The 27,438-nt window shown below is 43.9% G+C and overlaps 1 protein-coding gene across 9 annotated transcripts in view; it reads left to right on the top strand.

The window, feature by feature from the left end:
• Positions 1–27,438, top strand: part of LOC139538866 (mitogen-activated protein kinase kinase kinase kinase 4-like) — a 99,157-nt gene that overhangs the window by 19,785 nt on the left and 51,934 nt on the right. The gene's annotated exons all lie outside the window — the stretch shown is intronic.

The raw sequence follows: 27,438 nt of genomic DNA on the forward strand, positions 1-27,438 counted from the left end.
GCAAATCAATCCCAGAACAAGATCAAAGGACCTTGTGAAGATGCTGGAGGAAAGAGGTACACAAGTATCTATATCCACAGTAAAATGAGTCCTATATCAACATAACCTGAAAGGCCGCTGAGCAAGGAAGAAGCCACTGCTCCAAAACTGCCATTAAAAAGCCAGACAACGGTTTGCAACTGCACATGGGGACAAACATCGTACTTTTTGGAGAAATGTCCTCTGGTCTGATGAAACAAAAATAGAACTGTTTGGCCATAATGACCATCTTTATGTTTGGAGGAAAAAGGGGGAGGCTTGCAAGCCCAAAGAACACCATCCCAACTGTGAAGCATGGGGGGGGCAGCATCATGTTGTGGGGGTGCTTTGCAGCAGGAGGGACTGGTGCACTTCACAAAATAGATGGCGTCATGAGGAAGGAAAATTATGTGGATATATTGAAGCAACATCTCAAGACATCAGTCAGGAAGTTAAAGCTTGGTCGCAAATGAGTCTTCCAAATTGACAATGACCCCAAGCATACTTCCAAAGTTATGGCATAATGGCTTAAGGACAACAAAGTCAAGGTATTGGAGTGGCCATCAGAAAGCTCTGACCTCAATCCTATAGAACATTTGTGGGCAGAACTGAAAAAGCGTGTGCGAACAAGGAGGCCTATTAACCTGACTCAGTTACACTAGCTCTGTCAGGAGGAATGGGCCAAAATTCACCCAATTTATTGTGGGAAGCTTGTGGAAGGCTACCAAAAACCTTTGTCCCAAGTTAAACAATTTAAACGCTATACTACCAAATACTAATTGAGTATATGTAAACTTCTGACCCACTGGGAATGTGATGAAAGAAATAAAAGCTGAAATAAATAATTCTCTCTACTATTATTCTGACATTTCACATTCTTAAAATAAAGTGGTAATTCTATCTGACCTAAAACAGGGAATATTTCCTGGGATTAAATGTCAGGAATTGTGAAAAACTGAGTTTAAATCTATTTGGCTAAGGTGTATGTAAACTTCTGACTTCAACTGTATGTACTGTATATTCAGTCAATGAAAAAGCCAATGCCTTTTCAAGATGAATTTACCTAACCCGTAATATCAACTGGTTATATTATATCATGGAACACAATCTTCAGAAAGGCAATAACCTCAGCAGTGGCGCTTGCTTGAAGAAGCCTATAGCTGTGCAATGACATAGCCTTTTATTTGTTAATTAACAGACAACACGCTGTTATTTCCCAAGCCCTTATCACATTCAGACCCACCTATTTTATGGTAAAAACATGATGTGATCTAGAACAGAATATTTTTTCAAATGATAAAAGTTGCAAGTGTGAAGTGACGCGCGTCTGGAACAGTTATTCTCAAAGAGTGATCATTTGAAACTGGGCTCAATTGGGCAAGTTGAAATAAAAACATTTCAGGGTTACAAATCAAAATCTGTCATTTCGCTAGGTTTGATCTAGATTATTCTGCCATTTTATTTCTTATGTTCTGAGTGGATGAACAACTCCACATTGAACAGTGCATGGTGATGAATCACAGCCAGGACATCTGTTTGGTGAGAAGGACTATGCTTAATGATTCTGATGAAAATACGCTCTTTGTCTTTGTCAAACTAATGTTTTAGCATCTTTTCAGTGTGGAACCCGTCTAGCTAGCCTCGGCTAACCAATTGTTAATGGCATTAGCAGTTCGCAAAGTAGGATACCCATCCCTAATCTGCGTTTGTATGTCAGACTCTGACAAGAAGACATACGGACAGACTGACAGTGCATGTCTTCAGAATGACATGATACAAGCCACCATATTGTGTGCGCACATACATTAGGTGGCTCACGTGATGTCGTGTGAGACGGTGACTTTATCTCGTTGGTATTGACTTGAGGTGTTAGAAGAAACTCTTCAGATGACCAACTGTGTTAGCTAATGTTATTCAGTAGTTCCACAGGTTCACTTTTTACACACACACACACACACACTTATGAATGAGGGAAAATCAGACCCCAGATTGTGGCACTAAAGGGTGGGTCAGGAATGCTACTCAACAACAGTAATGCATCACAGTAAATATTATGTTCATCACTGTGGTGTGTGTGTGTTTGTGGCGTGTGTGCATGAGTGTGTGTGTGTCAAGCGGAAAAAGCATCAATGGAAGTCAACAACACATAAATGCCTTGGATGCACGGAAGATATGTGTACTCATAGAACTCTCCCTCTCTCTCCCTCCCTTACTCCCTCTCTTTCATCATCCCTCCTAGGGCTGGGGATGAGACGATATGTATTGTGCCTATAGGATATGCATTGCGTCTCCCGATTCTATATGTACTGAGATTTTATTGCAATTTGATGTTCCAAACATTTTGCTCACTATATATCTTCTGCAGAGAGGCGAGATAGCACGAGAAAACAAGTTTTGATCAGTCAGGGAAATAACAGTGCTGAAAACATGTTGGCTCACTTTAAAAAGAGAACAAGGTATAGGATGAAAAATACTGGAGTTTTGGTGCCAGTACAGCCGACTAGCCCTAGCTAACGCTACCTACAGTAGTAAAAAATATGATACATGTATGAAATATATATATATAACAAATCGATACTTGTAGTCAAATATCGAAAAAAATATCCTCCAAAAATATTGCGATATGTAACTGTATCAATGTTTTCCCCATCTACTACCTCCCTTCCCCCTCTTCCTACTTGGTAAATATCTCACTCTCTCTGTGAAGGCCTCATTCTTTTTTTTATTATCATGGCATCGCTCTGCACTGTAATCATTTTGTAATTGCTCTCTCTCTCTCCCTCCCTCTTTCTCACTCTCTTTTTCTTCATGACTAACACCACCACCCCCTCCATATGATTAAAACAAGCCCTTGGCAACCATGGTCCCATGGCAACTTGTGAGGCAGACAGGTATAGCTGCTATATTAGACCGCTCCCCCTGAGTGAAGCGAGAGAGTGACCGAGCTAGTGAATCAGTTGATCTGTGTCAGGCCCAGTAGGAAAGTGTTAATGGCTTCAGTGGTGTTAATGGCAAAGATTTGCCGAGCTCTATCTCTCTCCTGAGTGCTGTTGTGCACAGTTGCTTTGGGACAATTTATGAGCTCGGGACTCACAAGCCCACAGTGCTTTATAGGGGAGTGTGTTTGTTTTTGTACCGGCAGTGGTCCATTGCTGAGAATCAGATCACCCCCCCCTAAAAACCACAATAATGTAATATTCTGGCGAGGCAGTAACAGATTGCGTAAAATAAAGCTATTTATCATGTCGTGCTGATTTGGCTCCTATTCTGTCTGCTCTCCTGCTGACTAGTGGCTAATGCTGTCCTTAAAAACACCTTCCAACCACCAATCTGTTTTACCATCAGCACTTTTCTTCTTCCCTTCCATACCATTATAATCACAGCCAAACTTCTCTCTCCTTGTGGACTGTAGCTCAGGCCTATTTTTAGGAAGGATTTGTTATTTTCTGTCATCTCATGCAAAGCATTCTGTGAGGATAAAGCATAGGGGGACATCATAATGGAGAACAGATTGATGGAGGAGGGGGAATTGAGGACAGACCGAGGCTGATGATGCTGATGAGGATGCAAGGGAGAAGAGGCAAGTTTACCTTAACAGAACCCTACGACAGGGTTTACAGACTGTTGCCTTGATGGGCATATGGTTAAATCTTTTATTTTTCCCCCTCTCCCTTTTTCTTCTCCCATCTCTCCATTCTCTTCTCTATCCTCTATTGTAATCCCCTCTCTCATTCTCCTAGCCATCTAAATAAATGATCCCCTGTTTCCTGGATGTGTAGCCTAAATGACAGAAGGTTTTGTCAGACCAGATGCAGGAGGCTGGGAGCTCATTAACCCCAGCGCTGCTGGTATCTGGCAGACTGGCACGGGAAGGGTTAAACTGCTCTCTCCGTCTGCCTCTCCTCTCGCTGTGGATTAACAGCTATTTTTGTAGCGCAGCAGGGCTGCATTGTGGGTTAGTATGTGTTTCAGGCAGAGGCAGGGGGCTACAGTCATATGTAATCTGGGTAGTGGTTCAGGGTGAGGCCTCCACGGCGCTAGGCTAGCCCAGGAATCAGGGTTTTGCGCTAACAGCCCTTCACAGCTGTTTGCTCAGTTTAAGAGCGATCAACGTTCAAATCCATCTTTCTGTTGAGTCCTCCAACCACGATAACACGCATACGGTCTCTCATAGGCGTACACACTTAATACACAGGCATATTTTTTTTAGTACACACACCCCCACACACACACACACACTAGAGCTGGTATGATTAACTGAAAAGTATCGACAATGACCATACGATCACTTATTACAGGCATTTTGCTGATATCGTTCATTACGATAAGAAATGTGAAGTTTGACATGAAATAAGGTTGATAATCTGGGAGATTGATGGCTCCAACCATCTAACTAGTTATTAAAAGGATAAATAAACAAAACTGTGGTGCAGATTAATGTTCTATTTATCGTTATCGCATCAATTCAAGCAATTTACCGCAATTGGATTTTGTCCATATCGCCCAGCTCTCTCTCTCTCTCTCTCTCTCACACACACACACACACACACACACACACACACACACACACACACACACACACACACACACACACACACACACACACACACACACACACACACAGACAGACAGACTGAAAGAACCCTTGCACTGTGTACATGTTTACAGAAGGAAGAAGCCGGTGAAGCTCTGCTCCTGCATTAGGGGTCTGAATAGCGGACAAAATGCTGTCTGCTATTATTAGCCTTGGATTGTGTGTTTATTATGATTGGTGATATTAGTATTAAAATAGACACCTAATCTAAGACAAACACAGGTTTCAGCCTCCTGAGTGTATAGCTAACAAAGCACACAATAGTCAGCTTTTGTATGTTCGTTGTATGACCTTGTACTTTGACTGTATCCTATTCTGTAAACGCCCACCTTAATGAGTGGTACCAGTACAGATCCCGGAGGTACACCCAGTCTGAGGCCTTGTTTTTGGGTTACTCCCTTGGAACAGGAGGTGGATGGGTGTTGAATGTGTCACCCTCTCACTAAGAGGGCCGGGGTTTGACCCGGTGCGACAACAAGCATTAATGTCTCCTTGTTGACATGTTGGTATGTGTTGTTTTGGAACTGAGAGGGTGGATAAGCTTCATTATGACAACTCCCCATCTTCTACCTCCCAATGCTAAAGCTTTTTATAATGGATGTCACAAGGACCACAGTAGCCTACAATACGTGTTTTTGGTAGAGAAGAAGACCAACAGAGTACGGACTGTCCATGCAGTTGCCTGAAAAGGACTCTGGTTTTTGTAAAAGAGGACCCATACATTTTTGGCTTTCCAAAGCCATTGCCCGAACAGAATGCTCTCTTCTATCACAACTTCTATGGTTCACACAACTTCACAGCACTTTTGCTGACCATGTATATGCTTGTGCAGTTCTTGGCAAAGTTGGTCAACTTAAATCATTTGGGCTGTCTATGGCGTTGCCGGAGCAGAATTCTGTGTCCTGCAGCTGCTCAGCTTTGGGGAAGAAGCTCTTCTCTGAAGCGGCTCATTGTGTCAGACTAGCCATCATTGCGTGCCGTGAGAAAGAAAATCTCGACGAAACAACACCGGGCACTGTGTTCCTCTCAAGGACTGTTATCCAATCTCCAGTGTAATGTTTCTCACTCCCCGTTTCTCTTTTTTTGGCATTTGTTTTTACTGGCGGTTAAAACAACTCTGTCTTAATTAACTGAGCCTCGCCCTTCCCTGCACCAAAGAGGCACTCTTTTATTACTGTGAATATGAAACCTCATCACAAGGACATATATTTATCATAAACCCAGCCCTTTGAGGAGGTGATAAAAATGCCTGTGTAAAAATTTCCAGTGGTTTAGATATCACCCCACTTGTTCCCACAAAATGGACGGTTATGGAGCCTTGAGGAGGCCTGGTGGACTCAAAGGCCCCGACAGCAGCTTCCTGTCTGGGAGACGTGGAGAAATGACCGAGCAGGATAGATCCTAGAGAGAGAGAGAGAGTTTTTAATTTGGTTTTCAGAAGCATTTGACTCTCCCTGTCAAATTCTCCCCATTGCTAGTTTTCCTTTAGCATCCACCTACAGACACATCCAGAATAGCTCCTCTTTCTTTCTGACGCATAGTTATCCAGGATCCTATCCCGCCTATCCACTCCTTTGAGAATGACGAGTCCAAAGACTTTACATGGATGAGTCGTCAAGGGGAAGGGAAGGAAGCAGGAATCCCTGGTTTGTCATTGGCTGGAGTGTCTTCGATATCATACTCCATACGATCCTCTGTGATTGGAGCTTGGCGTGTGCGGTGATGTTATTGCTCAGTGCACTTAAAGGAGCTGGTATGGGAGGGTCTCCCCTTGGCCCTGGGAAGGTTGGTGGTGTGTGTGTGTGTGTGTGTGCTGCAGCCTCTCGCTGTGTGTAATTGGTAGTCATACAGGCCAAACAGAGAAACAGATTATAAACCCAGCCGGCCGAGTGGAGTGGACGGGGCAACCCTGTCTCTGTCAAACTGCACCTATATACACCGCCAGGACCACCATGCAGCATTCTTCATCTTTACCTGTCCTCTCAGTCTTTCCATCACATTACTGCCACTCAATGATGCATGAGTACAATACATATGATTAGAAATAGTGTGGGTGTTTGGGTAGGTTGGAGACCTTTCTGACCTTTGACCTCTATAGATTGGTCTTTATGACAGAGCTAAATCAGGATTATGATGTTGGCTTGTTTCCATGGTGATGCAATCCTTGCACTCTGTAGTGCAGCCAGAGGTTTATGTCTTATGGGAATGAGAATATGCACACCACGCCACCCCTGCACTGTTGTGTGTCCAGTCAAGAAGATGACACACACACACACACACACTCACACATGTTTTGTTCTTCTATCCTCATGGGGACCTACAATTTATTTCCGTTGAAATTTTTTTTTTCCCCTTAACCCTAACCTTAACTCGTAACCCAAACCCTAAACCTAACCACTAACCCTTTGCTCTAAACCTAATTGTAAACCTAACCGCTAAGCTTAAAATAGCCTTTGTCCTCATGGGGATGTGGGAATTCTCCTTGTTTTACTATCCTTTGGGGGATTTTAGGTCCCCACAAGAATAGAAGAACCAACTCACAAACACACACACACTCCCTCACACACTCTTCCAGATGTACACTTCTCCAGTCACACATTCATTAACCTTACGTAGCAGGCATAAAAGAAACGCCTGAGTGGGATTCCCCACATTCTGGTCCTGACGAGAGAAAATAAATACTATCGGGAGATTCCCTTCTGCACTGTTCAACCAATCCAGTAGTTGTGGAGGAGTTAAGATGGATTGTTGCCTTAACGTCCAAAGGATCTCTTCCATCTCCCCTAAAAACCAGATGCATCCGATTCCGATTGTTTCCGTCCTCGCTGAGAGTGCACATTCATGCAAGAATGCACTGATGCTTTACACTATGCATTTGTAGGCCTACTCTACATTCACAGTCATACACACACACACACACACACCTCCCCTCGAGGCTTGATAAAGAATACATATGCTTTCTGTATTAACCCCTATAACCCAATGGAATGGAAAGAAGAAAGGAGTAAAATACTGCCGTGTGTGTCTCTCTCCAGTGCTCATGTACTATGTAGCTATCTTAGATACGTCATTTGTACAGTATTCAGGCATGCTGCATTTAGAAAGCAGCAGAGGCTAATAGATTTCTGTAGCAGTGCTCTTCTTGCATCACTACCCAGCCAGAGAAACTAGGCCTTTTGACTTTTCACATACAGGAAGGCAAATGAGACCAGGTAGGCTGAGCAACTGATCACTATTGAAGTCGTGTCAGACAACAGACATGCGTCTGTGTTTCATAATGGTTGCCTGTAGCTATAACTAGCTGGCTGCACTGTATCCGATGGACTGTCTGTCCTTGAAATGGTTGGTGTGTAAAATGATTCTGAGACTCCATTATCTGCTCGTGTTAACGGTGCTGTGAGATTATCTGTTGGTTGACTGGTTGGGCTGTATTTTGGGTTGCTCAACAGTGCAGTAGGTAAGTGGCTAGTTTGCATTAACAATATCCATCAGTAGTTTTTCTGGGTTTTCCTGCATTTCTAAGCATAGTTATAATAGTCTCATAATGGTCTGGTTTTATTGAGTTCCCCCATCAGGATGTTAAGGTAATTGTCACTCCCCATAGCAATAATGAATACTAATATCAGAGCTTGGAGTATAAATCATAACTGGAAGCCAGACCTAGCAGCTCGTCTTATTCGCTAATAAGAGCTAGGCTAGTTCAGCCATTAGCTCTCCCCATCCGTTTAAGAGGACAGATAGGCTAATAGCTAACACAGACAGCTCCCGCTAATTCAGTTACCGCTTTCCCCTGCTGTCCCCTCTCTGATTAACCGTAGCATTGGTTCCAGGTTTGGTTTGGTTTTGTTTTATCAGGTTCTGGTGCCTAAGAGGATAATTAAAATTAGCTATAACTGGGCTAATAATTCACTTACTAGCAAATATAAGGAACAAATGTGCACACGTGGCTACATGCAGCTCTCGCTTGGATCTCAAAACCAAGAGCATCTACTCGTGACCACTCATGCTGTAAACGCAATCCAGTTCAAAGGAATAGCACAGATCCATATATGGCAATGATCTATTTGCATAAAGGGATACTGCAGCTCTGATTGGTTGTCACACCTGTCTGTAGAGTACAGCTGAGTCGTGCCTATCAATGCAATAGAATCCCCCATCCGGTGCGTTCTGCCTATAAGAAAATCTCTTGCATAGTTAAGTTTCGCTATGTTGCATTGAAATTGCTAATATTGGCAATTCCTACAGTAGATGGAAACGTTGATAGTGTTAACTAAAGGGAAAGTGAAGTTCAATCTTGTGCTTCTTGCGTGGGTTGATATTTCTTCTGCGCTGCAGTCCCAGGGGAGCTGTATGCAGCTTAGAGGGAACGTTGACTGTGGTTTTGTCTCCGTCCGTTGGTACATTAGTCACATGTGATATCTCAGACAGCACTGGCCCAATTTTGAATAACATGGGTGAATGATGTGTCTTGCCATAAAGATCCTACATTTACACTTACACTGATTGGCCAGATGGTGGTGCTATAACAAGAGATTGACAATTAAAACTTTGAAAAGTCATGAAATTAGGTAAACTCAGCAGAAAAAGAAACGTCCTCTCACTGCTAACAGTCAGTATCTGGTGTGGCCACCAGCTGCATTAAGTACTGCAATGCATCTCCTCCTCATGGACTGCACCAGATTTGCCAATTGCTTGCTGTGAGATGTTACCCCACTCTTCCACCAAGGCACCTGCAAGTTCCTGAACATTTCTGGGGGGAATGGCCCTAGCCCTCACCCTCCGATCCAACAGGTCCCAGACCTGCTCAATGGGATTGAGATCCGGGCTCTTCGCTGGCCATGGAAAAACACTGACATTCCTGTCTTGCAGGAAATCACGCACAGAACGAGCAGTATGGCTGGTGGCATTGTCATGCTGGAGGATCATGTCAGGATGAGCCTGCAGGAAGGGTACCACATGAGGGAGGATGTCTTCCCTGTAACGCACAGTGTTGAGATTGCCTGCAATGACAACAAGCTCAGTCCGATGATGCTGTGACACACCGCCCCAGACCATGAAGGACCCTCCACCTCCAGATCGATCCTGCTCCAGAGTACAGGCCTCGGTGTAACGCTCATTCCTTCGACGATAAATGTAAATCTGACCATCACCCCTGGTGAGACAAAACCGCGACTTGTCAGTGAAGAGCACTTTTTGCCAGTCCTATCTGGTCCAGCAACGGTGGGTTTGTGCCTATAGTCGACGTTGTTGACGGTGATGTCTGGTGAGAACCTGCCTTACAACAGGCCTACAAGCCCTCAGTCCAGCCTCTCTCAGCCTATTGCGGACAGTCTGAGCACTGATGGAGGGATTGTGCGTTACTGGTGTAACTCGGGCAGTTGTTGCCATCCTGTACCTGTCCTGCAGCTATGATGTTCGGATGTACCGTTCCTGTGCAGGTGTTGTTAAACGTGGTCTGCCACTGTGAGGACGATCAGCTTTCTGACCTGTCTCCTTGTAGTGCCGTCTTAGGCGTCTCACAGTTCGGACATTGCAATTTATTGCCCTGGCCACATCTGCAGTCCTCATGCCTCCTTGCAGCATGCCTAAGGCACATTCACGCAGATGAGCAGGGACCCTGGGCATCTTTCTTTTGGTGTTTTTCAGAGTCAATAGAAAGGCCTCTTTTAGTGTCCTAAGTTTTCATAACTGTGACCTTAATTGCCTACCGTCTGTAAGCTGTAGGTGTCTTAACGACCGTTCCACAGGTGTATGTTCATTAATTGTTTATGGTTCATTGAACAAGCATGGGAAACAGTGTTTAAACCCTTTACGGAAGATGAAGATCTGTGAATGAATGAAGATCTGTGAAGTTATTTCGATTTTTACGAATTATCTTTGAAAGACAGGGTCCTGAAGAAGGGGACGTTTCTTTTTTTGCTGAGTTTATATAAGTCCCTCTCACAAATAACTAATTTGCGATTCATAAGATATGCCATGATGGATTTTCCGCCATTTACAATTTTGTGAAAAACACTTGAGGCGCTTCTCTTCTGGCACCGAGTTACTGATTTGCGCAATTCTTGATTTGTGGCATCTATGGACAAAAGGTTTCAACGCAATATTTTCCAGACTAGTACCTAAAACATTAATGTGGACGTTCTGGCACATAAATGCATATAAAGCAGTCATGGATATTTGTATTGTAACAAAAGTGGGTATACATGTTGAAAACACTGTCAAGACTCAACATATGCAAGAACATTCATATCGACTACATGGTGGCGCGCTAACGGGCACGTTTATCTCTTGACCTGTTTGATTTGGCACACATGCCCAGGGATATGGTCTAGCTAACCCACGCGATATCTCAGACACCACTGGCCCGATTTTGACTAAACTTGTAGTGTTTAGCGATCTTCAACAGCTGTTCTTTATTACTTAATTCTAACAGTTCCTCTGATGGAAAGCGAATTAGACGCCATAGTCAGAAGTAAATACAAAAAAAATATATATATCTCGCTCTTCCGCTCTGCTGAACACACCAGACCGGACCACAAGAGAAGTGACAATCACACTGGGCACCACAGAAGAGAGATGAGATATATATGGAGCTTCCCCAAAACCTACAGTAACTCAACCCTAGTCTTCATGCAGATTTGCGGTGGGTAATTGCGCACTGTAGCCCACTGGCAAGGAAATAAACCACCCAGCACCCTGGCAGATTCCCCCAAGCCACGGATGTGCCCCCGAGACAACTGCTCAGTCCACAGACACCACACAAAAATAACAGACAAAATAACCATGGCCATCGTATTCCAAAATGAAACACGTCGCTAAGCCTAACAGGGGAAAAAGGTTATAGCTCCGGGTAGTAAGTGTCACTACCCTACCCAAATCTCCCACTGAGGTACACAGCCAATTGTATTCACCTCAGACCAATGTCCCAACAGCGAGTAAAGCAAGAGTTTCCAGGCTGGGCAGGGGCCTGGAAACTAACCAATGTACTCTCTCCAACACAGCACACTATCCACCGCAGTGGCAAGTTTACCAAAAACAAACAAAGGCAACCAATACTGGGCCTACCAAACTCAAAAACTGTAACAAAAGATACAAACAAAGCATCTATAGAATTTAACATTAACTCCACCTTTTCTCCCAAACACCACACATACTAGTAAGCCAAATGACACTAGTATTAGTCCTTCATAATGCAACAAAGTGCTATACACCAAAATGTCTAGGAACCAACCTTATTATCCCGAATGAGCCCCCACTTGTCACGAACCGGCTCGAAGTTCATAACAAAAGGGAGACAAGGAATAACAAAATATATTTATTAAATGAAGTAAACTAAATACAATTAACAATGGTGTGTGTAATCAGTAGTGTGAGTGTTTGCATGCGTAAATGTGATAATGCGGTTTGTTGAAAGGTGTCCAAACAAAAGGCCACCAAAAATACCACAACAAAATCTATAAAGGTGTCTGCATGGAGAGAGTCTCCTCCATAAATGGGGAAGTGGTGTATTTATCCTGGGACACACCCGGGCCCAAGTGTGTCCCATGTCGCTGACGACCCTCCCGGCTCCGCCCACCGGCATACTAATAAGGAAAACGAGAGCAAAGAGAAAGAATACGGCAGGCAGAGTGGGAGGGTCGTCACTATTAAAATAACACCATATTGATCAGAAATACAGTGTAAACATTGTTAATGTTGAAAATTACCATTGTAAAAAAGCTGATTTTTAATGGAATATCTACATAGGCGTACAGAGGTCCATTATCAGCAACCATCACTCCTGTTTTCCAATGGCACGCTGTGTTAGCTAATCCAAGTTTATCATTTTTAAAGGCTAATTGATCATTAGAAAACCCTTTTGCAATTATGTTAGCACAGCTGAAAACTGTTGTTCTGATTTAAAGAAGCAATAAAACTAGCCTTCTTTAGACTAGTTGAGTATCTGGAGCATCAGCATTTGTGGGTTCGATTACAGGCTCATAATGGCCAGAAACAAAGGACTTTCTTCTGAAACTCGTCAGTCTATTTTTGTTCTGAGAAATTAAGGCTATTCCATGCGAGAAATTGCAAAGAAACTGAAGATCTCGTACAACGATGTGTACTACTCCCTTCACAGAACAGCGCAAACTGTCTCTAACCGGAATAGAAAGAGTAGGAGGCCCCGGCGCACAACTGAGCAAGAGGACAAGTAGATTGGAGTGTCTAGTTTGAGAAACAGATGCCTCACAAGTCTTCAACTGGTAGCTTCATTAAATAGTACCGCAAAACACAAGTCTCAACGTCAACAGTGAAGAGCGACTCCGGGATGCTGGCCTTATCGGCAGAGTTCCTCTGTCCAGTGTCTGTGTTCTTTTGCCCATCGTAATCTTTTATTTTTGTTGGCCAGTCTGAGATATGGCTTTTTCTTTGCAACTCTGCCTAGAAGGCCAGCATCCCGGCGTCACCTCTTCACTGTTGACGTTGAGACTGGTGTTTTGCGGGTACTATTAGTAGCTGTAATGTTACAGTGACTTTTGTGTTTTATGGTGAAAATGCCATTTAAAAACATTCTGATACAGATTATTTATTGTTTTTTGGGGGGGCAAATTTTGACACATTCTAAATTGTGATTAACTAATGCCATTAACTCGATTTGAATTATTTTAAATTGTTTGAGAGCCCTAATTCTGGACGATGGATATGATTAGCATCTAGCTAGCTAGCCACTTTAGCTTGTAACTTCCTCAGGCTCCAAATCCTAATTGTTTTCCCCCCCCAATGTTAGTCTAAGAAAGCTTTCCTTTGAGCCCCTTTGTTTCGTGGATTCTCTGATTTGTATCTCTGTAATTCACTCATCCCAGATCCACACGCTCTGAATGAGTTTATGAAATAAACTCTCTCCCTCTGGACAAGGTGGATCTGACAGGGCGAGGCAGCGCAGCGCTCCAGATGATAGTGCTCTGTAATAACATGAATAATGGCGTCGGACAGCGCGGTAATCCTCCTGTGTGCCCAGGGCTTCACTTGGCTTTATTCAGGGGCTCAGGCCTGAGCAACACTGCCCCTGCCTCTCTAACACCTCTAGCTCCACTCCCCTGGCTGTTTTTACTAGTGATTCTTGTGCTTCAAATGAGGAATGTGAGGAGGGGATGGGTGTATGATGGAGGAGAGGGGAGGGGGGATCCTCTGTCTGTCTGTAAGCTACACACCATAAAGCAGGGATTGCATAGCGGAGCTGCAGTCTTTTCCCAGCTTCTGGCTAGCATTTTACTGTCTCCAAATGGTCTTATGTTAAGATTTGAAGGTGTTACGCTTAGGTCTCTCTGCGGCACGTCTGGCGGAAGCGTGGAGATTTACTTCACACTATCCAGGGTGCTGATTTTGGAGAACTTTTCATATTGTAGTCTATCACCATCACCACTTATAAACCTTGTGTGTGTGTGTGTGTGTGTGTGTGTGTGTGTGTGTGTGTGTGTGTGTGTAACTCAAACCCCAGTGGATCTAAATATGTGCTGAGCACTCTTAGGTGTGGGAAAGTTGTGCCACTGCGCAGAATTTAACTTCTTACTTACTAGTACTTGACCTGATGGTATGTGCAACACACACTTACACCTACGGCTGTGACGGTCATGGAATTTTGGATGACTGTAATTGGCCAGTCCAAGTGACCGCAGTCTCCGTAATAACAAAATGGCAACAACAAAAAAAGTTAAATATATATATATACAGTTGAAGTCGGAAGTTTACATACACTTAGGTTGGAGTCATTAACAAACAGATTACCGACCATTTTGAATCCCACCGTACCTTCTCCGTTGTGCAATCCAGTTTCCGAGCTGGTCACGGGTGCACCTCAGGCACGCTCAAGGTACTAAATGATATCATAACCGCCATCGATAAAAGACAGTACTGTGCAGCCGTCTTCATTGACCTGGCCAAGGCTTTCGACTCTGTCAATCACCGTATTCTTATCGGCAGACTCAATAGCCTTGGTTTTTCAAATGACTGCCTCGCCTGGTTCACCAACTACTTCTCAGATAGAGTTCAGTGTGTCAAATCGGAGGGCCTGTTGTCCGGACCTCTGCAGTCTCTACGGGGGTACTACATGGTTCAATTCTCGGGCCGACTCTTTTCTCTGTATATATCAACGATGTCGCTCTTGCTGCGGGTGATTCCCTGATCCACCTCTACGCAGACGACACCATTCTGTATATATCTGGCCCTTCTTTGGACACTGTGTTAACTAACCTCCAAACGAGCTTCAGTGCCATACAACACTCCTTCTGTGGCCTCCAACTGCTCTTAAACGCTAGCAAAACCAAATGCATGCTTTTCAACCGTTCGCTGCCTGCACCCGCCTGCCCGACTAGCATCACTACTCTGGACGGTTCTGACCTAGAATATGTGGACAACTACAAATACCTAGGTGTCTGGCTAGACTGTAAACTCTCCTTCCAGACTCATATCAAACATCTCCAATCCAAAATCAAATCTAGAATCGGCTTTCTATTTCGTAACAAAGCCTCCTTCACTCACGCCGCCAAACTTACCCTCGTAAAACTGACTATCCTACCAATCCTCGACTTTGGCGATGTCATCTACAAAATAGCTTCCAATACTCTACTCAGCAAATTGGATGCAGTCTATCACAGTGCCATCCGTTTTGTTACCAAAGCGCCTTATACCACCCACCACTGCGACCTGTATGCTCTAGTCGGCTGGCCCTCGCTACATATTCGTTGCCAGACCCACTGGCTCCAGGTCATCTATAAGTCTATGCTAGGTAAAGCTCCGCCTTATCTCAGCTCACTGGTCACGATAACAACATCCACCCGTAGCACGCGCTCCAGCAGGTATATCTCACTGGTCATCCCCAAAGCCAACACCTCCTTTGGCCTCCTTTCCTTCCAGTTCTCTGCTGCCAGTGACTGGAACGAATTGCAAAAATCACTGAAGCTGGAGACTTACATTTCCCTCACTAACTTTAAACATCAGCTATCTGAGCAGCTAACCGATCGCTGCAGCTGTACATAGTCCATCTGTAAATAGCCCACCCAATCTACCTACCGCATCCCCATATTGTTTTTATTTACTTTGCTGCTCTTTTGCACACCAGTATCACTACTTACACACCATCATCTGCTCATCATCATCTGCTCATCTATCACTCCAGTGTTAATCTGCTAAATTGTAATTATTTGCTACTATGGCCTATTTATTGCCATACCTCCTCATGCCATTTACACACACTGTATATAGACTTTCTTTTTTTTCTATTGTGTTATTGACTGTACGCTTGTTTATTCCATGTGTAAGTAAGTCTGTGTTGTTGTTTCTGTCGCACTGCTTTGCTTTATCTTGTTCAGGTCGCAGTTGTAAATGAGAACTTGTTCTCAACTACCTTACCTGGTTAAATAAAGGTGAATATAACCAAAAAATATATAAAAAAATGTCCAATCAATTGAATTTACCACAGGTGGACACCAATCAAGTTGTAAAAACATCTCAAGGATGATCAATGGAAACAGGATGCACCTGAGCTCAATTTCGAGTCTCATAGCAAAGGGACTGAAGACTTATGTAAATACAATGTTTCTGTTTTTTATTTTTAATACATTTGCAGACATTTCAAAAAAACAGTTTTTCGCTTTGTCATTATGGGGTATTGTGTGTTGATTGCTTCGGATTTTTTATTATCAATTTTAGAATAAGGCTGTAACGTAACATGTGTTTTCCTCTGCTCCTGACTGCATGTGTTGCTCCTGACTGCATGTGCTGCCATAGATTCTATTTCTGTGTCCTGCTGCTGAACCTTTCTATGTGTGCTCGTTTGCTACAACACCTTGCTTGTTTCAGCAAGGAGCAACAGTGTCATCACGATAAGAGTCCATGTTACTGCAGAAACGGATTCAACCGCATGAATGCCCGGCTGTCCCATCTTCAGTCAGCAGTTTGATAAAATGTTTTATGCATTATTAAACAACTAATTGACTGACGTCGGTTCAATTACTTGAATTCTATTTAGTTTATTTAAAAATCTTTTTTTTAAGCCTAACATGCCGTTTCTCTAGAGAAATCAAATAATTAATGAGAGAAATTAAGTCGTTAACTAAATGGAATGTTGGGCTGAAGAAAGTTGTAGTTTTCATTAAGCCAATATTCAACCTAATTCAGCGCAGAAACGTTGTAATTAACTACAACGACCATAATCCATTGAGCCTGCTATTTTCTGTCTCAGACAGATATGGATACACTTTTAGGCATGCTACGTTAGGTTAGATTACACCCATACCGCATATGTACACAACACAACGATGAGAAAGGGGGATAGAGAGAGTTTGTGAAAGTATGCCTCATCTTCTTTGAAAAACGAGTTAAATGATTGTCAGACAGCTCTTCACCACGTAGGAAGGCTAGCCTAGCAAAATAGGATGACTAAAGACAGTACAGTATGGGGAGAACAGAGATCATGTTAGATGGTTGGCTGGTTGGCTGCTACTGCCTCAGCAGAGATGAGATGATGACTTTAAGGAATGAGATGATATAGTCATCAAATAAAAGTAAGTAATATACACAACTTTCTTATTTTTCTTTTGTCTACCCAATGTTGATCTGACAGAGACAATGGAATATTTTCAATGTTTTGGCAGTTGAATGTTCAACATTTTTGGCTTTAGAATTTCCATGAAAAAGCTCTAATCATTTTAATCTCATTATTTCATAATGCATTTAATGTTTAAAATAAATGATGAAAACCGTGATTATTTTTTTCATAATCGAACCTAAACCTAACAACGTCAAAAAGCACTAATCGCTCAGCACTAGCCGATACTCAGCACTAGCCGATACTCAGCACTAGCCGATACTCCTCCTGGCTTGTTTCAGATGTACTGCAGCGATCAATAGATGTTTATTATTGACCAGCAGGACTCCCACACCCCTCCTTCATTTTATCTCTTTATTTCTCTTTCTCTCTCTTTCTCCATCTCTCCCTCCAGAACAGGGCTGTACAGTCGTAGCCAAAAGTTGAGAATGACACAAATATTAATTTCCACAAAGTTTGCTGCTTCAGTATCTTTAGATATTTTTGTCAGATGTTACTATGGAATACTGAAGTATAATTACAAGCATTTCATACGTGTCAAAGGCTTTTATTGACAATTACATGAAGTTAATGCAAAGAGTCAATATTTGTAGTGTTGATCCTTCTTTTTCAAGACTTCTGCAATCCGCCCTGGCATGCTGTCAATTAACTTCTGGGCCACATCCTGACTGATGGCAGCCCATTGTTGCATAATCAATGCTTGGAGTTTGTCAGAATTTGTGGGTTTTTGTTTGTCCTCCCGCTTCTTGAGGATTGACCACACGTTCTCAATGGGATTAAGGTCTGGGGAGTTTCCTGCCCATGGACCCAAAATATTGATGTTTTGTTCCCCGAGCTACTTAGTTACCACTTTTGCTTTATGGCAAGGTGCTCCATCATGCTGGAAAAGGCATTGTTCGTCACCAAACTGTTCCTGGATGGTTGGGAGAAGTTGCTCTCGGAGGATGTGTTGGTACCATTCTTTATTCATGGCTGTGTTCTTAGGCAAAATTTTGAGTGAGCCCACTCCCTTGGCTGAGAAGCAACCCCACACATGAATGGTCTCAGGATGCTTTACTGTTGGCATGACACAGGACTGATGGTAGCACTCACCTTGTCTTCTCCGGACAAGCTTTTTTCCGGATGCCCCAAACAATCGGAAAGGGGATTCATCAGAGAAAATGTCTTTACCCCAGTCCTCAGCAGTCCAATTCCTGTACCTTTTGCAGAATATCAGTCTGTCCCTGATGTTTTTCCTGGAGAGAAGTGGCTTCTTTGCTGCCCTTCTTGACACTAGGCCATCCTCCAAAGGTCTTTGCCTCACTGTGCGTGCAGATGCACTCACACCTGCCTGCTGCCATTTCTGATTCCTGCCATTCCTGTCATGGTGGTGCCCCGATCCTGCAACTGAATCAACTTTAGGAGACGGTCCTGCGCTTGCTGGACTTTCTTGGGCGCCCTGAAGCCTTCTTCACAACAATTGAATCGCTCTCCTTGAAGTTCTTGATGATCCAATAAATGGTTGATTTAGGTGCAATCTTACTGGCAGCAATATCCTTGCCTGTGATGCCCTTTTTGTGCAAAGCAATGATGACGGCACATGTTTCCTCGCAGGTAACCATGATTGACAGAGGAAGAACAATGATTCCAAGCACCACCCTCCTTTTGAAGCTTCCAGTCTGTTATTCGAACTTAATCAGCATGACAGAGTGATCTCCAGCCTTGTCCTCGTCAACACTCACACCTGTGTTAACGAGAGAATCACTGACATGTTGTCAGCTGGTCCTTTTGTGGCAGGGCTGAAATGCAGTGGAAATGTTTTTTGGGGATTCAGTTCATTTGCAAAGAGGGACTTTGCAATTAATTGCAAATCATCTGATCACTCTTCATAACATTCCGGAGTATATGTAAATTGCCATTATACAAACTGAGGCAGCAGACTTTGTGAAAATTAATATTTGTGTCATTCTCAAAACTTTTGGCCACGACTGTATTCTTTGCCTACTTACACAAAGGACACACCTCTCTTGCTCGAGATGAAGAGTTGTGGTGGTGTATTCCCCTGCGTGTTCTTGCACATAAGTCTACATCACAGGCCTTTTACAGAGTTGTGCTGCACTAAATTGCTTGGTTGCATGGTGTGTTTGTGCTTTTCTGTGTCAGTGTGGTTGCATGTTTGTTCGTAAGTGTACATCTGTTCATGCGTAAGTGTGTGTACATGAGATTGAAACAAACATATATCAGAAAAGCAACAAAAAAAAGCATTTTGGTGTGCTAATTCTGTTCTGGTATCTAGAATGCAGTGCTTCAACATTAATTATGTTCTGGTATCTAGAATGCAGTGCTTCAACATTAATTCTGTTCTGGTATCTAGAATGCAGTGCTAAAACATTAATTCTGTTCTGGTATCTAGAATGCAGTGCTTCAACATTAATTCTGTTCTGGTATCTAGAATGCAGTGCTTCAACATTAATTCTGTTCTGGTATCTAGAATGCAGTGCTTCAACATTAATTCCTCTGCTCTGGTTCTCTTGTCTCTTGTCTCCCTCCTCAGTGAGCTTGGGCGGGCTGGAGTGCTCTGTATTGTGTGTGTGTGGTTGTATGTGTGTACCTCCAGTTTTTTGGACAAGGGGTTCTTTTTTGCACCCCTCTAGGCTTGAGGAACGGGACAAGAGGGCCAGGTGCGGGCATGGAGCACTACTACAACAGATACACACACACACACATACTTTGTCTCGCTCTTTCTCGCTCTCTTTCGCGCTCTCTCTTTCACTGTGCTCAGGGCCAGTTTCCAGTCATGGATGTTTATTTTTGCATGGTGGCATTTCGGTATTGATAGAAAAGACACAGAAAAACAGGAATGTGTATAGGCTCCTGAGTGGCGCAGCGGTCTAAGGCACTGTATCTCAGTGCTAGAGGCGTCACTACAGACCCTGGTTTGATCCCGGGCTGTATCACAATAGGCCGTGATCGGGAGTCCCATAGGGCGGCGCACAATTGGCCCAGCGTCGTGCGGGTTAGGGGAGGGTTTCATTGTAAGAATTTGTTCTAACTTGCCTAGTTAAATAAAAATGTGTGTGCGAAGCTTCACATTTGTGTGTGCTGATACAGGATGACTCTACTCCCCTGGTATTTCCTCAGGGAAGTGGCTCTCTTATCTGTCTTTTATCTTCCTGAGACACAAGACATTGAACTATACACTTCCTATACTCTACTGCTTTATTAACTTTTCACTCTTTTTCAGTTTTCTGCTTTGGTTTGTTCTGTACTTGATATACTACTGCTTTTGCATTCTGTTGCATTCTTTGTTTTGATTGATTTCCATTAAAAACATTTTTCAACCAGGCAGGTGCGCCACGAAAGTCAGAAATAGCGATAAAATAAATGCCTTACCTTTGAAGATCTTCTGTTGGCACTCCAAAAGGTCCCAGCTACATCACAAATGGTCCTTTTGTTTAATAAAGTCCTTCTTTATATCCCCAAAAACTCAGTTTAGCTGGCACGCTTCATTCAATAATCCACGGGTTTCCCTCCTTCAAAATGCATACAAAATGAATCCCAAACGTTACCAATAAACTTCTCCAAACAAGTCAAACAATGTTTATAATCAAACCTCAGGTACCCTAATACGTAAATAAACGATAAAATTTAAGACAGAGAATTGTTATTGTCTTTAATGGAGATAAACAACAAAGAACGCACTCTCATCCACGTGCATGAAAACACTACAGCCAAAATGGGAGCCAACTGGAAAAACTACAAATTCTAGCTAATTTTTCCAAAAACAAGCCTGAAACTCTTTCTAAAGACTGTTGACATCTAGTGGAAGGCCTAGGAACTGCAATCTGGGAGGTTTTCCCTTCATATTAAACATGACAGCCTTTGGAAACAGTGGTGGGCTGAATCCTTTTTTTTTCTGGATGGTTTGTCCTCGGGTTTTTGCCTGCCAAATAAGTTCTGTTATACTCACAGACATTATTTTAACAGTTTTAGAAACTTTAGAGTGTTTCCTATCCAAATTAACCAATTATATGCATATCCTAGCTTCTGGGCCTGAGTAACAGGCAGTTTAAGTCAAAATACTGCGCCCTAGCCCAAAGAGGTTAACCCCTTGTGTGCTGGGGTCAAAGGTCAGACTCCCAGAATGATTATCTTATTAACTGAAGGGGTCTGGTCCCCATAGTCCTAGAAGGCTTAATTACCACATCTCCTTCCCTTGGTGATTACTGGAAGGGGAGTTAGAAGGTTGAAGGAAAACCATGGATTTTCAAGACTGTTGGAACATGACCAAAGTTTTGTGAAATTACTATTATGGAGGAAGTCCAAAATGGTTTGCTTGTGGTTAAAGATGTAAGTTTTACACAGTCAACTGAGACGGTGGACTTTAGTCTATTTTATGTAATTTGTTTTTATTCAATTCAAGCCGCAGGTAAGACAAACTAACCACTACTTCCTATATTTGACTGACTAGAGGCAGAGAATACAGACTTTTCAGTAGGGTTGGGTAGAGAAGATATATTATGATACAGCACAGAGACTGGTCATAGAGCAAGTTATGGGGAAGTTAATGCACAGAAAATAGAAACACTCACATGGTGGGGGTGTTATTGTCCTTTTTGTATGTGTGTGAGCATGCTCCTGTTTGTGTGTGTGCGTGCATCTGTTTGTGTTAGGCAGACAGAGGGCAGACTCAAGACTGTCTGGAGTAGAGGAACCTGAGAGGAGGATGATGTCATAGTGAAGTTGGCCTCCGGTGATTGGTCTGGGAGAGAACACACACACACACACACACACACACACACACACACACACACACACACACACACCTCTGAAAGTGAGCTAGTTGGGTGCCAATCATTTGTGGGTTATTTTACTTCAAAGAGGCCTAAAACCAAACCCCTTGAAGCAGAGACCGATGGAAGGAGGGAAAGAGTGAGCGAGTGAGAGACAGCTCATTGAGACACAGCCAAAGGCTGAAACTGACATCATGACAGTCAGAGCACATATACCAGCCCTGCCTACCGTATGCACCCAGTCTGTGGTGGTATCTGAGAGTTTGCATGTTTTTGTGTGTGGGGAGGGGCTGTGATTAGGTCGAGTCGACACACTCTTTTCCCAGGTTCTGCCGGAAAACCGCTTAGATCAGCAGAAAAACTTTTTTTCTTCTTCTGTTCTTCCCTTTCCCTCCTCCCCTGCCACCTCTACTCCATCTCTCCCCCCGCCACCTCTGTACCCAAGTCTCTCTCTCAAACTCATATACACTTAAAATTGCATAAAAGCCTTTGGAGAGAGATAATGTGTTCTACAAATTCTCAAGGTGAGGGAAAGAGGCTAGACTGAGTAGGCAATAAGCACAGGATATTGCTTTGTACTGGGTGTGTGCATGCTCATAGTGTGAGAAAAGCATTCAATGTGAAGCTGGTTGAGAGAATGCCAAGAGTGTGCAAAGCTGTCATCAATGCAAAGGGTGGCTACGTTATGTGTGTGTATGTATGTATATACAGTACCAGTCAAAAGTTGCAAATAGTCTGGGTAGCCATTTAACTAGATGTTCAGGAGTCTTATGGCTTGGGGGTAGAAGCTGTTTAGAAGCCTCTTGGACCAACACTTGGCGCTCCGGTACTGCTTGCCAAGAACAGTCTATGACTAGGGTGGCTGGAGTCTTTGACAATTTTTAGGGCCTTCCTCTGACACCGCCTGGTATAGAGGTCCTGGATGGCAGGAAGCTTGGCCCCAGTGATGTACTGGTACCCTCTGTAGTGCCTTGCGGTCGGAGGCCGAGCAGTTGCCATACCAGGCAGGGATGCAACAAGTCAGGATGCTCTCGATGGTGCAGCTGTAGAACCTTTTGAGGATCTGAGGACCATGCCAAATCTTTTCAGTCTCCTGAGGGGGAATAGGTTTTGTCGTGCCCACTTCACGACTGTAATGATGTGCTTGGACCATGTTAGTTTTTTGGTGATGTGGACGCCAAGGAAATTGAAGCTCTCAACCTACTCCACTGCAGCCCCATCGATAAGAATGGGGGTGTGCTCAGTCCTCTTTTTCCTGTAGTCCACAATCATCTCCTTTGTCTTGATCACGTTGAGGGAGAGGTTATTGTCCTGGCACCACACGGCCAGGTCTCTGACCTCCTCCCTTTAGGCTGTCTCGTTGTTGTTGGTGATCAGGCCTACCACTGTTGTGTCATCTGCAAATGTAATGATGGTGTTGGAGTCGTGCCTGGCCATGCAGTCATGAGTGAACAGGGAGTACAGGAGGGGGTTGAGCACGCACCCCTGAGGGGCCCCTGTGTTGAGGATCAGCGTGGCGGATGTGTTGTTACCTACCCTTACCACCTGGGGGCGGCCCATCAGGAAGTCCAGGATCCAGTTGCAGAGGGAGGTGTTTATTCCCAGGGTCCTTAGCTTATTGATGAGCTTTGAGGGCACTATGGTGTTGAACGCTGAGCTTTTGTCCAGGTGGGAAAGGGCAGTGTGGAGTGCAATAGAGACTACATCATCTGTGGATCTGTTGGGGCGGTATGCAAATTGGAGTGGGTCTAGGGTTTCTGGCATGATGGTGTTGATGTGAGCCATGACCAGCCTTTCAAAGCACTTCATGGCTACAGATGTGAGTGCTACGGATCGGTAGTCCTAGGCAGGTTACCTTAGTGTTCTTGGGCACAGGCACTATGGTGGTCTGCTTAAAACATGTTGGTATTACAGACTCGGACAGGGAGAGGTTGAAAATGTTAGTGAAGACACTTGCCAGTTGGTCAGCGCATGCTTGCAGTACACGCCCTGGTAATCCGTTTGGCCCTGCGGCCTTGTGAATGTTGACCTGTCTAAAGGTCTTACTCACACGTCTTCCGGTACAGCTGGTGCTCTCATGCATGTTTCAGTGTTATTTCCCTCGAAGCGAGCATAGAAGTAGTTTAGCTCGTCTGGTAGGCTCGTGTCACTGGGCAGCTCTTGGCAGTGCTTCCCTTTGTAGTCTGTAATGGTTTGCAGGCCCTGCCACATCCGACGAGCGTCAGAGCCGGTGTAGTACGATTCAATCTTAGTCCTGTATTGATGCTTTGCCTGTTTGATGGTTCGTCGGAGGGCATAGCGGGATTTCTTATGAGCTTCCGAGTCTCACTCCTTGAATGCGGCAGCTCTAGCCTTTAGCTCAGTGCGGATGCTGCCTGTAATCCATGGCTTCTGGTTGGGGTATGTACGTACAGTCACGGTGGGGACGACGTCATTGATGCACTTTTTGATGAAGCCAATGACAGACGTGGTGTACTCCTCAATGCCATTGGAGGAATCCTGGAACATATTCCAGTCTGTGCTAGCGAAACAGTCCTGTAGCTTAGCATCTGCTTCATCTGACCACTTTTTTTTTATTGATCTAGTCACTGGTGCAGGAATCAGGAGGATAGAATTATGGTCAGATTTGCCAAATAGAGGGAGAGCTTTGTATGCGTCTCTGTGTGGGGAGTATAGGTGGTTGCACATTTAACATGCTGATAGAAATTTGTTAAAACTGATTTAAGTTTCCCTGCATTAAAGTCCCCGGCTACTAGGAGCACCGCCTCTGGGTGAGCGTTTTGTTGTTTGCTAATGGCGGAATACATCTCAGTCAATGCTTTCTTAGTGCCAGCCTGACTGTGGTGATATGTAAACAGCTACAAAGAATACAGGTGAAAACTCTCTCGGTAGGTAGTGTGGTTTACAGCTTATTATGAGAAACCTTACCTCAGGCAAGGAATAGCTCGAGACTTCCTTTGATATCGTGCACCAGCTGTTGTTTACAAAAATACATCGACCACCACCCCTTCCTTGTCTTACCAGACGCCGCTGAGCACTTGTTGGCTGCTTTTCCTTCACTTTGCGGTCCAACTCATACCAAACCATCTCAATTGGGTTGCGATCGAATGATTGTGGAGGCCAGGTCTTCTGATGCAGCACTCCATCACTGTCCTTCTTGGTCAAATAGGCCTTACACAGCCTGGAAGTGTGTTTTGGGTCATTGTCCTGTTGAAAAACAAATGATAGTCCCACTAAGCTTAAACCAGATGGGATGGCGTAACGCTGCAGAATGCTGTGGTAGCCGTGCTGGTTGTGTGCCTTGAATTCTAAATAAGTCACTGACAGTGTCACCAGCAAAACACCATCATACCTCTTCCTCCATGCTTCACGGTGGGAACAACACATGCAGAGATCATCCGTTCACCTAGTCTGCGCCTCACAAAGATTCGGCGGCTGGAACCAAAAATCTCAAATATGGACTCCTCAGACCAAAGGACAGATTTACACCGGTCTATTGTCCATTGCTCGTGTTCTCCTTATAGTCTCTTCTCCTTATTGGTGTCCTTTAGTAGTGGTTTCTTTGCAGCAAATCGACCACGACGGTCTGATTCACACAGTGTCCTCTGAACAGTTGATGTTGAGATGTGTCTGTTACTTGAACTCTGTGAAGCATTTATTTGGGCTGAAATTTCTGAGGCTGGTAACTCTAATGAACTTATCCTTTGCAGCAGAGGTAGCTCTGGGTCTTCCTTTCCTGTGGCGGTCCTCATGAGAGCCAGTTTCATCCAAGTGCTTGATGGTTTTTGCAACTGCACTTGAAGAAACGTTCAAAGTTCTTGAAATGTTCCGGATTGACTGTCATTTATTTTTGCTTATTTGAGCTGTTCTTGCCATAATATGGACTTGGTCTTTTCCCAAATCAAAATCTATCTTCTGTATACCACCCCTACCTTGTCACAGCACAACTGATTGGCTCAAACACATTAAGAAGGAAAGAAATTCCCCTATTTAACTTTTAACAAGGCACACCTGTTAATTGAAAAGCATTCCAGGTGACTACCTCATGAAGCTGGTTGAGAGAATGCCAAGAGTGTGCAAGCTGTCATCAAGACAAAGGGTGGCTACTTTGAAGAATCTAAAATATATTTTGATTTGTTTAACACTTTTCTGGTTACTACATGATTCCACATGTTTTATTTAATAGTTTTGATGTTTTTAGTATTATTCTACAATGTAGAAAATGTAAAAATAAAGAAAACCCTTGAATGAGTAGTTGTGTGCAAAATTTGACTTGTACTGTCTGTGTGTGTGTGTGTGTGTGTGTGTGTCTGAGTACATAGTGGTCACTCAGAGTGAAGGACGCCAGTGGTCAACTTCCATCAGCTTCCATTTAACTGCAGCATCCATCTTCCTCAAGCATGTGTGGCCATTATACCAGTTTAGCTGAGTCATCCATTGCACACACACACACACACACACACACACACACACACACACACACACACACACACACATGAGCCAAATGAGTCCATTACAGTCCCTCTGAAAGCCTCACAGCACACTGATAGGAGTTAGAGAGACTCATGACTGGAGTGGCCTCAATGATAGAAGCCATTTACTGGACTTCAGCCAAGCCTTCTCACACTAAAGGTCTTGTCAAGGTAATAACATCGCTGAGTAATAACACCGCTGTTAGATGACCATTCTGCACCATTATCGAAAGACCAATTCAATACATGAACAGTATAGGAATTGTAACTCTGCAATTTAGTTTTATGTAGTTGTTGGTATATAACAGTGATGGGACATTTTCTGTTATGCTTACAACAGGCTGCTCTTTGTGTTGTACCTATGTGTGTTTGTGTAAATGTGGACTGGTGAGACATTCTTTAATCCCCACAGTCCTTAGACAGATCTCCAGATTAGATTACCCCCTCTCCCAGACAGGACCCCCCCAGGACCACAGCTGCCTACACCCTGCCTGTCATTAAACAGGGAAATAGTTAGTCCAGTTCTGTTTGATAGGGAGTGTGTGGTTCATTTATAGGGCCTTTCTGGTCTGGCGTATCCCTGGGCAGCCCAAGGGTGTTGTGGTGCAGTCTGTATGGTAGCTGGCAGGGTCCACGTTGGGTCCTGTGCTGGGAGGTCCTGTGTTGCTGCTGCCTGGCTGAGATCCCTGCCCTTGGTGGGGTGTCTTTGTCAGAGTCCTCTCTCGGCAGAGCTTTTAAATCTGTGTCCTGTCTAGTGCGACTCAGGCAGGATTGCCAAGCCCTGAGGATGGACACACACACACTCACTAAACCTGTCACTCCTCTACTTCAGCCTTCTCTCCTCCCTCCCTGTTAAAAGCCGTGGTAGGACAGGTTGTCATGGTGATTGCTCCAAGCAGGGCACTGAGGAGACTAAAGCATTCTGGGATAAAGACTAGCACTCTGAGACTGACTCCCAAACTCAGCACTGACATATGGCCTATACAACTGATCTGTCGT

The sequence above is a fragment of the Salvelinus alpinus genome, chromosome 14 (genome assembly GCF_045679555.1).
Source record: "Salvelinus alpinus chromosome 14, SLU_Salpinus.1, whole genome shotgun sequence".
Classification (NCBI taxonomy): domain Eukaryota; kingdom Metazoa; phylum Chordata; class Actinopteri; order Salmoniformes; family Salmonidae; genus Salvelinus; species Salvelinus alpinus.